General features: G+C 42.5%; 1 non-coding gene across 1 annotated transcript; it reads right to left on the bottom strand.

The window, feature by feature from the left end:
* Positions 1–7,475: 7,475 nt before the first annotated feature.
* Positions 7,476–7,581, bottom strand: LOC127108866 (small nucleolar RNA R71). The gene has a single exon (XR_007796368.1). It is a non-coding gene; the product is annotated as a small nucleolar RNA R71 (small nucleolar RNA).
* Positions 7,582–9,997: the final 2,416 nt, after the last annotated feature.

Raw genomic sequence — 9,997 nt, 5'->3', positions numbered from 1 at the left:
ACCGGAAATAGATTCAGCCAGAGAATCGAAACAATTCAGATCTAGCCAGAAGATCGAGGTAGATTCAGCCAGAGAATCAAATTAAGTTCAGATTCAGCCAGAGGATCGACACTCCAGATCAAGCCAGAAGATCAAAGTCAGGTCTAGCCCGAAGACCGAAAATGGATTCAGCCAGAGAATCAAAGGAAATAAATTCAGCCAGAGAATCGAAACGAAGAAGATCTAGCCAGAAGATCAAAATCGTATCCAGCCCGAGGATCAAAATTAATATCCAACCAGAGGACTAAATTGAGTATAGGTTCAGCCAGAGGATCGAAACTCCAGATTAAGCCAGAGGATCGAAACTCCAGATTAAGCCAGAGGATCGGAAGAAAGATAAACAGCGCAGTGTATTTCCGCGTTTTTGTGGTATTCTCGGAGCACAAATTTTCGGTTTGTCTTTGGTATTCAATCACAGCTCACCCCTTTTGTCTGATAAGCTGTTCGCTTTCATCCTACTCGGGTTAGCTGATGTTTGAATAGGGGCAGCTGTAACACCCCAAAATTTGCCCTCCTCATTCATGCATTCATTTAGCATTTCATATTGCATCTCAGCATGTCAATCAGAAACAGGTTCAAATGGGGCCCATTCACCGTGCAAATTGCCAAGCTGGAAGAAGCAAGAATCTGCTGCTGAGCTGTCATGCTCGCTAGGCGAGCAGATGCTTCACCTAGCAAAGAGTACTGTCATGCTCACTAGGCGAGCAGATCCCTCGCTAGGCGAAGGGCGCATATTGCAGAACATAACAGAAAAGTTTTGGGCTTGAGCTGTCCTCTTCCAAAGCCCACAAGCTGCGAAATTTGGTCTATAAATACCGGAGTAGTCAATGAAATAAACCCTGAACACTGGCTGAGCAGAAAAGACCAGAGACTGGAGAAAAACCTAGGAACTACTCTGCAGCAACCTTCAGGCAGCTCTGAGAAGTTCACTCCGCCTCACACGAACCCTAATACTACTTTGCAGATCCGGCCGTACCATTCAATCCTAATCAGTCTCTCTCATCAGGTATGCCTTTGTTCCTATTACCTTACGCCTTGGATTTGAATATTATGAATGTATGAGGTAACATCTGGTTTTGCCCATGGGTTTATATTTATGTATGAATATGTGTAACAATACCATGAATGTTTTAATCATTTTCGTTTATGAGTTGGATACCACAGGGTTTCGGATCATAGAGATCGAACTGTTATCAAGGAGGAATCCAAAACCCGCAGGCCTTCGCTAGGCGAGCCTGTAGCGAAGCTTCGCTAAGCCTTCGCTAGGCGAAGTAGTCGCGAACGTGACAGTATCTGCTTTTTGTTCTGTTTTGTTCTAACCTGTCTTGTGTTTCCATGGCATTGTTTTCTCTTGATTTCATCCTGCTGCTCTAACCCTTTGTCGAGTTTTGTGAGGGCTCATATGACTTTTGCAGAGACACTCGCGTGGTTTCCCACTTTATTTGTGGGATACCCCTTGGAGTTTTATTCTGATTATTCGTGTTGACTGATTTCCTTTGACGGTCCAGCTGGAGAGATTTCAGGGTTTCTTGCTCCTTTAACTGCTATAGCTTCGGATCTTTATCCGCGTGGTACTTTTACATTTTTCCCGCATTTTACTGCTTTCCTAGCTGGAAGACCTCGATAGGAGGCAATGTTTGAGCCCCTTGGTGGCATTTTACTTTGAGATACATGTTTTGTGTTTTGTGTTCGTATCCCTGCAGGTAGCGCGGTTCCTTCATCAAGGACTGCCTTTTTTCCCTTGAGCATCCCAAACCCTAAAACCCAAAGCAACACGTTAACTCCTTCTACTACAGGCGAGTAAGTCTCCAAAGGTCGAGCATCCGGTAGATTGCGTAGTAATGTTGTTCGCCCAAAACCCAATCCATAACCCCGTAGTTAGCCGAACTACGTTTTGCTCTGATTCTCAGGCCAGGTGAGATACGTAGGCATAAGACGCGATGTCTTAGCGAGCACACATCCCCCCCAACCCATAGGTCAGCCGAGCTACGAAGACTTTGATTCTCATATTCAGATGAGATACGTATGCAGTGGATGCGACATCCGCGCGAGTCATTTCTCTTAACCTTTTTAGTAAATAAACACATTAGGTAAACCCATACCCTTTAGACAAAAACTACAAAAGTGGATCCCGTAGAGTACTACGGATGCGTAGGGGTGCTAATACCTTCCCTTCGCATAACCGACTCCCGAACCCAAGATTTGGTTGCGAGACCCCGTCTTGTACTTTCCTTTTTCAGGTTTACTTCGAGCGTTTCCTTTCCCTCCTTTGGGATGAATAACGCACGGTGGCGACTCTTCTGTCTTTTTCTTTCGCCGGTTGTGTTTTTTTCGCATTCCATTTTTCAGGTTGCGACACCGCCCTAAGATGAACGGCGCTGTTGAGGCGGCAAATAAGAACATAAAGAAGATTGTGCAGAAGATGGTCGTCACGTAAAGAGATTGGCATGAGATGCTACCCTTCGCCTTGCATGGGTACCGTACTTCAGTACGTACGTCGATTGGGGCAACCCCTTACTCCCTGGTGTATGGTATGGAAGCAGTCATACCTGTTGAAGTGGAGATTCCTTCTCTAAGAGTCCTGTTCGATGTCAAGTTAGACGAAGCCGAATGGATTCGGACAAGGTTCAATGAGTTGAGTCTTATCGAAGAGAAGCGAATGGCAGCCATTTGTCATGGGCAGTTGTATCAGAGTCGGATGAAGAGAGCCTTTGATCAGAAAGTGCGTCCTCGTTGTTTCCAAGTCGGAGATTTAGTGTTGAAAAGGATCCTTCCTCCTCAGACAGATCACAGGGGCAAGTGGACTCCTAACTATGATGGACCGTATATTGTCACCAAGGTTTTTGATGGTGGGGCCTTAATGCTTGCAACTATGGATGGTGAAAACTTCACTTCCCCTGTGAACTCAGACGCAGTTAAAAAATACTTTGCATAAAATAGACCCGCTGGACAGTAAAAAGAATAGTCCAGGCAAAAATGGGCATCCCGACGAACCAAGAAAATGAAAAGGTTCGGGCAAAAATTAGGGATTAAAAATGAAAAGATCGTACACCCGGTAAGTTGAAAACCTGAAAAGGCAACTTAGGCAAAAATGGGTATCCCGGTGGATTGAAAACCCGAAAAGGGCGATCCAGGCAAAAGTTAGGGATTAAGCGAATGACTGCGTTCTGAGTTAGTTCTGAATCTCATCTCATGTCGATGACTGGAAATTTTTGAAAGGTAGGAAACAGTCCAATCACCTTTTCAGAAGGCTGATCATCTGGAGGATCTTGAAGACGGGCAAGTCATAGCAGAATTGGAACCCAATAGAAATCCATTTCACATTGCCATTAGATTAATTTCTGTTTTATCTTTTGTGCGATTACCTCTTTCCAGGGATTGCTTCCTGATGTAAATGCCTATTCAGAGGCCATTCAATCAATAAAATCATGTTATTCAGTATATCTCTGTTTTCATTTTCATTTTACTGTTTTGTTTGCAAAATTGACGTCCGAATTTTTGATAAACATTGCATCATGACACATAAGGGATTTACAGGTACATGCTTAATAAACTTTTAAAATTGCTGTAAATTTTAAGTGCTTTGGATCGTCTATTCAGAACAGATACCCTCGGGGCATTTCCTTAAAATCCCCTGCAGATGATTGTGAATATCTTCCCCAGTGAAGTCGCCAACAGACGAATCCGGTGTCTTATCCCTGCAGAGCTGATCAGAGTGTTGGATTCTTCAATCCCCAGCAGGTTCTCACCACTGTACTGCCCTAAGCGTTTGTTTCAGGACATACACTCCCCAGTCGAGTTGGCAGTGCCAGACTATATATCCCCAGCGGAGTTGACAGTGCCAGACTGTATCTTCCCAACAGAAGTGGCTGCTCCTTAGAGTTCGAGGCCAGATCGATAATCCCAATGCCAGATCCATGGTTTCTTTCCTTGAAGCAGAACCTCGGTACCGTATCAGTGTTTGCTTCCCCTGCTGAGTCATCTCTCGCAGATCGTGGTTGCCAGAACCACTATCGCTTTCCCCAACAGCAGGTTTTCAGTGTCGTTCTCTCCCCAGTCTGAATCTCGGCATTTCGTCATTGCTAGAACACCGTGTGGCGGGTCATTTCCCCACATAATTCTTTGCGATGTGCATCTCTAGCAGCCTTGCCAGGGTCCAGAAGATGGTGATCATTTCCCCAGCAGATCCCCTTGCCTCAGCTTGGCATTCTACCCAGTATTTCGCATCCCTGCAGGTAGAATCATATTGCATTGCATCCTTCCAAATCGCGTAGCATTTCCATTTTCATGGAGCATTACGCCATTGAAAAATTCAAACATACGCATGTAAGCATAAAACATTCTCGGTATCCCAAGTGATAAGCTAGAAGTTGTTTCCAGTACTCAGACTGAAGATTGTTCATGACTTACCTTTGTTATCCCCAGCAAGTGTCATTGGCCCATGCGCCGCCTCTATTATCTTTCCCTATTTCTGCCGATGCTGACAGGCATGAAGTTTTTCCGGTATTCAGACCGAAGTGGCATTCGGGCCAATTTTCCGGTATTCAGACCCAAGTGGCATTCAGGCCAATTTTCCGGTATTCAGACCGAATTGGCATTCAGGCCAATTTCCGATATTCAGATCGAAGTGGCGTTCAGGCCAGTTTCCGGTATTCAGACCGAAGTGGCGTTCAGGTCAATTTTCCGATGTTCAGATCGAAGAAGTTTCCGACGTTCAGGTCGATGCAACTTGTGGCATTCAGGCCAATTTTCCGATGTTCAGATCGAAGAAGTTTCCGACGTTCAGGTCGACGCAACTTGTGGCATTCAGGCCAGCCTCTCGGTGTTCAGACCGATATTAATAATCTCATATCTCCCGATGTTCAGATCAAAGTCATTTCCAGTATTCAGACTGATGAGCGGCATTCAGGCCATGGTTATTTCTGTGTTACCATTTATTTGGGTATCCAAGTTAACATTCTTTTTCGGTATTCAGACTGACTCTCACCGTACCAGACGGATTCTTCTTTCAAGACTACCTCTTTGCCGATTCTGATAGACATTGTTACTTCACTTCACTTCAGTGCAAATTTTTGGGCTTTTATTGTATTCAATCCCTTGATACCTCGAAAGCACGAAAGTCGCTGCTATCTTCTCTCCAGGTCTCCAGTTGATTGAATAAGGGCAGCTGTAATACCCCAAAATTTACCCTTCATTTTTCCTGGAAGCATACGCTTTACACCTCATGCATGCATTCATTTTTAGGTCATTTAACATTAGATACATTGCATTTCATCATGTCAATCAGAATTAGATCCAAGAAAATTTATTTAAAAAAAATAAATAAAAAAAAACGAAAATAAATAAATAAATAAATCATAAAAATAATAATAAATAAATAAATAAATAAAAAATCTCAGACTTGGACCTCTCTCAAAAGCCCACTAAGCTACCAATATTAGGCTATAAATACTAGAGTTTCAGTGAAACAAATTGATTCTATTCCTATTACCCTGAGGAAAAAGATAGTGAGAGAAGAGCTAACAGAGTTCAAAGCAGCCTCCAAACCCTGAAGGGAACTCAACTGCACAGAATCACCTCTGCCTCACATAAACCCTAAAGATTGTTTTGTAAACCTCACGGGTGCAACTCAATTTCAATCAAGCTCTCCAATTAGGTTTGCCCTATATCCATAATCTTTATGCCTTTAATTTGAATGCTCTAAATGTATGAGGTATTATGGGTGAATTTGATACCCTTTTGATGCATGTCTTTTTTGTGAATTTTAATGGCATGATTCATGTGGTTACATTTTGATTTGGGGGCAACCCTTGATTACCCTATTTTTTTGTCTCTAACCTGTTTGTTGAGTTTTTGTGAGGGCTCACATGACTTTTGCAGTGATAACTTGCGTGGTTTTCCACTTTATTTGTGGGATACCCCCTGGAGGTTTCATTCTGATTACCTGTACTGACTCACTTTCCTTGATGGTGTTTAGCTTGGAAGGATCCCTGGGTTTCCCATTCCTCTAACTGCTGTTACTTCGGATCTTTATCCGCGTGGTACTTTTACATTTTTCCCGCATTTTACTGCTTTCCTAGCTGGAAGACCTCGATAGGAGGCAATGTTTTTGTGTGTTTTTTTTACAGGTTCCTTCATCAAGGACTGCCTTTTTGAATGAGTTCACCAAACCCTAACCCTTCATTGATTTTTCTTCTCCTAAACACACGTTTACTCCTTCTACTACAGGTGAGTAAGTCTCCAAAGGTCGAGCATCCGGTAGATTGCATAGTAACGTCGTTCGTCCAAAACCCACTCCATAACCCCGTAGTTAGCCGAACTACGGCTTGCTCTGATTCTCATTCCATATGAGATACGTAGGCATAAGACGCGATGTCTTAGCGAGCACACATCCCCCCAACCCATAGGTCAGCCGAGCTACGAAGACTCTGATTCTCATATTCAGATGAGATACGTATGTAGTGGATGCGACATCCGCGCGAGTCATTTTCATTTAACCCTTTTTTTTGGTAAACAGCACAAGATAAACTCACACCCTTTAGACAAGAACTACACAAGTGGATCCCGTAGAGTACTACAGATGCGTAGGGGTGTTAATACCTTCCCTTCGCATAACCGACTCCCGAACCCAAGATTTGGTTGCGAGACCCCGTCTTGTCCTTTCCTTTTTCAGGTTTACTTCGAGCGTTTCCTTTCCCTCCTTTGGGACGAATAACGCACGGTGGCGACTCTTCTGTCATTTTCTTTCGCCGGTTGTTTTTTCGCGCACTGTATTTTTCAGGTTGCTACACCGGGGACTAATTTAGTCGATATCGTAACTCCAGTGTTGCCCAGTATAGACTAAGGAAAACAATTCTATTTCCCTTTCTACATTTGTCAAATGTATGCCAAGTACTCTCTCTCAAGGAGAGAAATTAAAAATACCATTCGACGAACTTGAGCATTATCTAAGACTAGAACGTCGGATACGAGATTTGATACGAGAACTTTGTATCAAGCTAAATCTTCCTAATCCTAATATCCCTATTCCTGAACCAGTTAGTCAACCAGAGATGGCCGAAGGACCGCAAAATCGTCCTCTTAAGTACTATTCAATCCCTTTGTAGGATGAACCACATAACAGCATCGCTGCCCCTGCCATCAAGGCCAATAATTTCGAGCTAAAACCTTCGTTGTTGTCAACCGTACAGCAAAACCAATTTCCAGGTAGTCCCACGGAGGACTCGAACCTACATTTGTCAGTGTTTTTGCAATACACAGACACAGTGAAAGCAAATGGTGTCAGCCCTGAAGCTATAAGACTACGTCTTTTCCCATTCTCATTAAGAGATAGAGCTAGAGCTTGGCTCTAGTCTCTATCATCCAACTCTATTACTATGTGGAACGAGTTTAAGAAAGTTTTCTTAGCACGATATTTCACACCTAGTAAGACGGTTATGCTAAGAGCCCAAATAAACGGGTTTAAACAAAAAGATAATGAATCACTTTTTGAAGCTTGGGAGGGATACAAGGACATGATGAGGCTTTGTCCACATCACGCTCCAGAAGAATGGTTGATCATACATACCTTTTACAACGGTCTCTTATACAACACAAGATTGATAATAGACGCCTCCGCAGGTGGCGCACTAATGAATAAACCCTACAATAAGGCCTATCAACTTATCGAAAGTATGGCCCATAATGATTACCAGTGGGAAAGCGAAAGAACCTCCGTAGAGAAACCTCCAACGAAAGGTGGCATGTACGAATTAAGCAGTCTTGATCATGTCAACGCCAAGGTAGACGCTTTTACTCAAAATATAGACAACTTTAGCATAACACCCGCAGCCACCGTGGCTTCCGTAGCACCAAACTGCGAGATATGCAGAGTTCTGGGGCATGCTGCCCCAGAATGTCAACTCTTGACAGGAACCTCCACAGACCAGGTGAACTATGCTCAAGGAAACCCTTACTCAAACACCTATAACCCAGGTTTGAAGAACCATCCTAATTTTTCATACAAAAACAATAATGCATTGTATGCACCTAACCAAGCACCTGTTTTACCACTAGGATATCATAAAGCTGCCACAAATACTAAAAATGCTCCTAGGAAGTCAAACCTAGAAATAATGATGGAAAACTTCATAGCTACCCAAGCCCAAACAAATAAGGATTTCCTATATCAAAACCTACACACTAGTGAGCAAATCAAGCAGTTAGCAAATAAGGTAGACGCGTTAGCGAGCAAATCAAGCAGTTAGCAAACAAGGTAGTCGCGTTAGCCACCCATAATAAAATATTGGAAACACAAATATCGCAAGTGGCTCAATAACAAGCACCTACTGCTACTCCTACTGGCACATTCTCGGGACAGCTGCAACCAAACCCGAAAGGTCATGCAAATGCTATTATACTATGAAGTGGGACAGAACTAGACGGACCAACCGACCCTAGAATTAAAAACCCATCCATGCACCAAGACCCTGGTAAGGTAACTGATAAGGAAGACGATCAAGAGGAAGATAAAAACGAAGAGGCCGTAGAGAAAGAAGAACCTTATGTGCCTCCACCTTCGTATAAATCCCCTATCCCTTATCCTCAAAGACTTGTTAAATCTAAAAGTGTAGGGAAATTTAAAAAATTCGTAGAGCTTCTAAAACAATTGAATATCACAATACCCTTTAAATAATCCATCACTCAAATGCTCTCATATGCTAAGTTTCTCAAAGAAATCTTATCTAACAAGAAGAAGATAGAGGATAACGAAATTGGTACACTTACTGCTAAGTGTAGCGCCATAATACAAAACAATATGCCTCCTAAGTTGAAAGACCCAGGTAGTTTCTCCATACCCTACGTAATCGGAAAGTTTGTCATAGACAAAGCACTATGCGACTTAGGAGCCAGTATTAGTTTAATGCCCTTGTCCATATGCGAAAGGCTCAAAATGGGAGAACTAAGACCTACGAGGATGTCCGTACAACTTGCTGATTGTTCTGTTAAATTTCCCGTAGGTATGCTAGAAAATGTTTCGGTACGCATAGGACAATTTTATATTCCTACTGATTTTATAATCATGGATATAAAAGAGGATTCCAACATCCCTATCATATTAGGAAGACCATTCCTAGCTACGGTCGGAGCTATTATAGATGTTAAGAAAGGCAAGCTAACCTTGAAGTTGGTGAGGAAAAAGTCGAATTCATCTTGACACAATTCCTAAAGGCGCAAGCTATAGATGATACTTGTTGTCTACTAGATGTCATCGATGAATGTATAAGAGAAATGGAGAATGAACAAACACCATACTCCGAAATACTGAAAATTCCAAGGGCTCGTACTTTTGAAGATGAAAATTGGAGTGAGGAAGACCAAGATGATAGCCTAAGTGAATGCCTAGCACTAATGCCCGATCATATGCCTTGCCTAAAGAAACCAGCCCTAGAACTTAAGACGTTACCCAAAAATCTAAGGTACGAATTCCTAGACACTGAACTTGAGAGACCTGTAATAGTCAATGCAAACTTAGGACAGATAGATACCGAAAAGCTCCTACACGTTTTGAGAAAATATCCAACTGCTTTAGGCTACAATATCTCATATCTAAAAGGAATAAGCCCTTCCATATGCATGCATCACATAATGCTAGAGGAAGACAGTAAGACCTCTAGAGAACATCAAAGAAGGATAAATCCCATTCTGAGTGATGTAGTAAAGAAAGAAGTGCAAAAGCTGTTAGAAGCAAGTATTATCTACCCGATATCCGATAGTCAATGGGTCAGTCTAGTACATGTCGTACCGAAGAAGGGAGGCGTCATAGTTGTTAATAATGAAAAAGGAAATTCTATAGCACAAAGAGTGGTTACTAGAAGTAGAATGTGTATTGATTATAGAAAATTAAACAAAGCCACTCGGAAGGATCATTTTCCTTTACCATTTATCGATCAAATGCTTGAACGATTTGCTAAGCATT

Source organism: Lathyrus oleraceus, chromosome 7, assembly GCF_024323335.1.
Source record: "Lathyrus oleraceus cultivar Zhongwan6 chromosome 7, CAAS_Psat_ZW6_1.0, whole genome shotgun sequence".
NCBI classification, from domain to species: Eukaryota; Viridiplantae; Streptophyta; class Magnoliopsida; order Fabales; family Fabaceae; genus Lathyrus; species Lathyrus oleraceus.
Note: the sequence above shows the minus strand (reverse complement) of the source record. Positions and strands in the feature narration are given on the sequence as shown.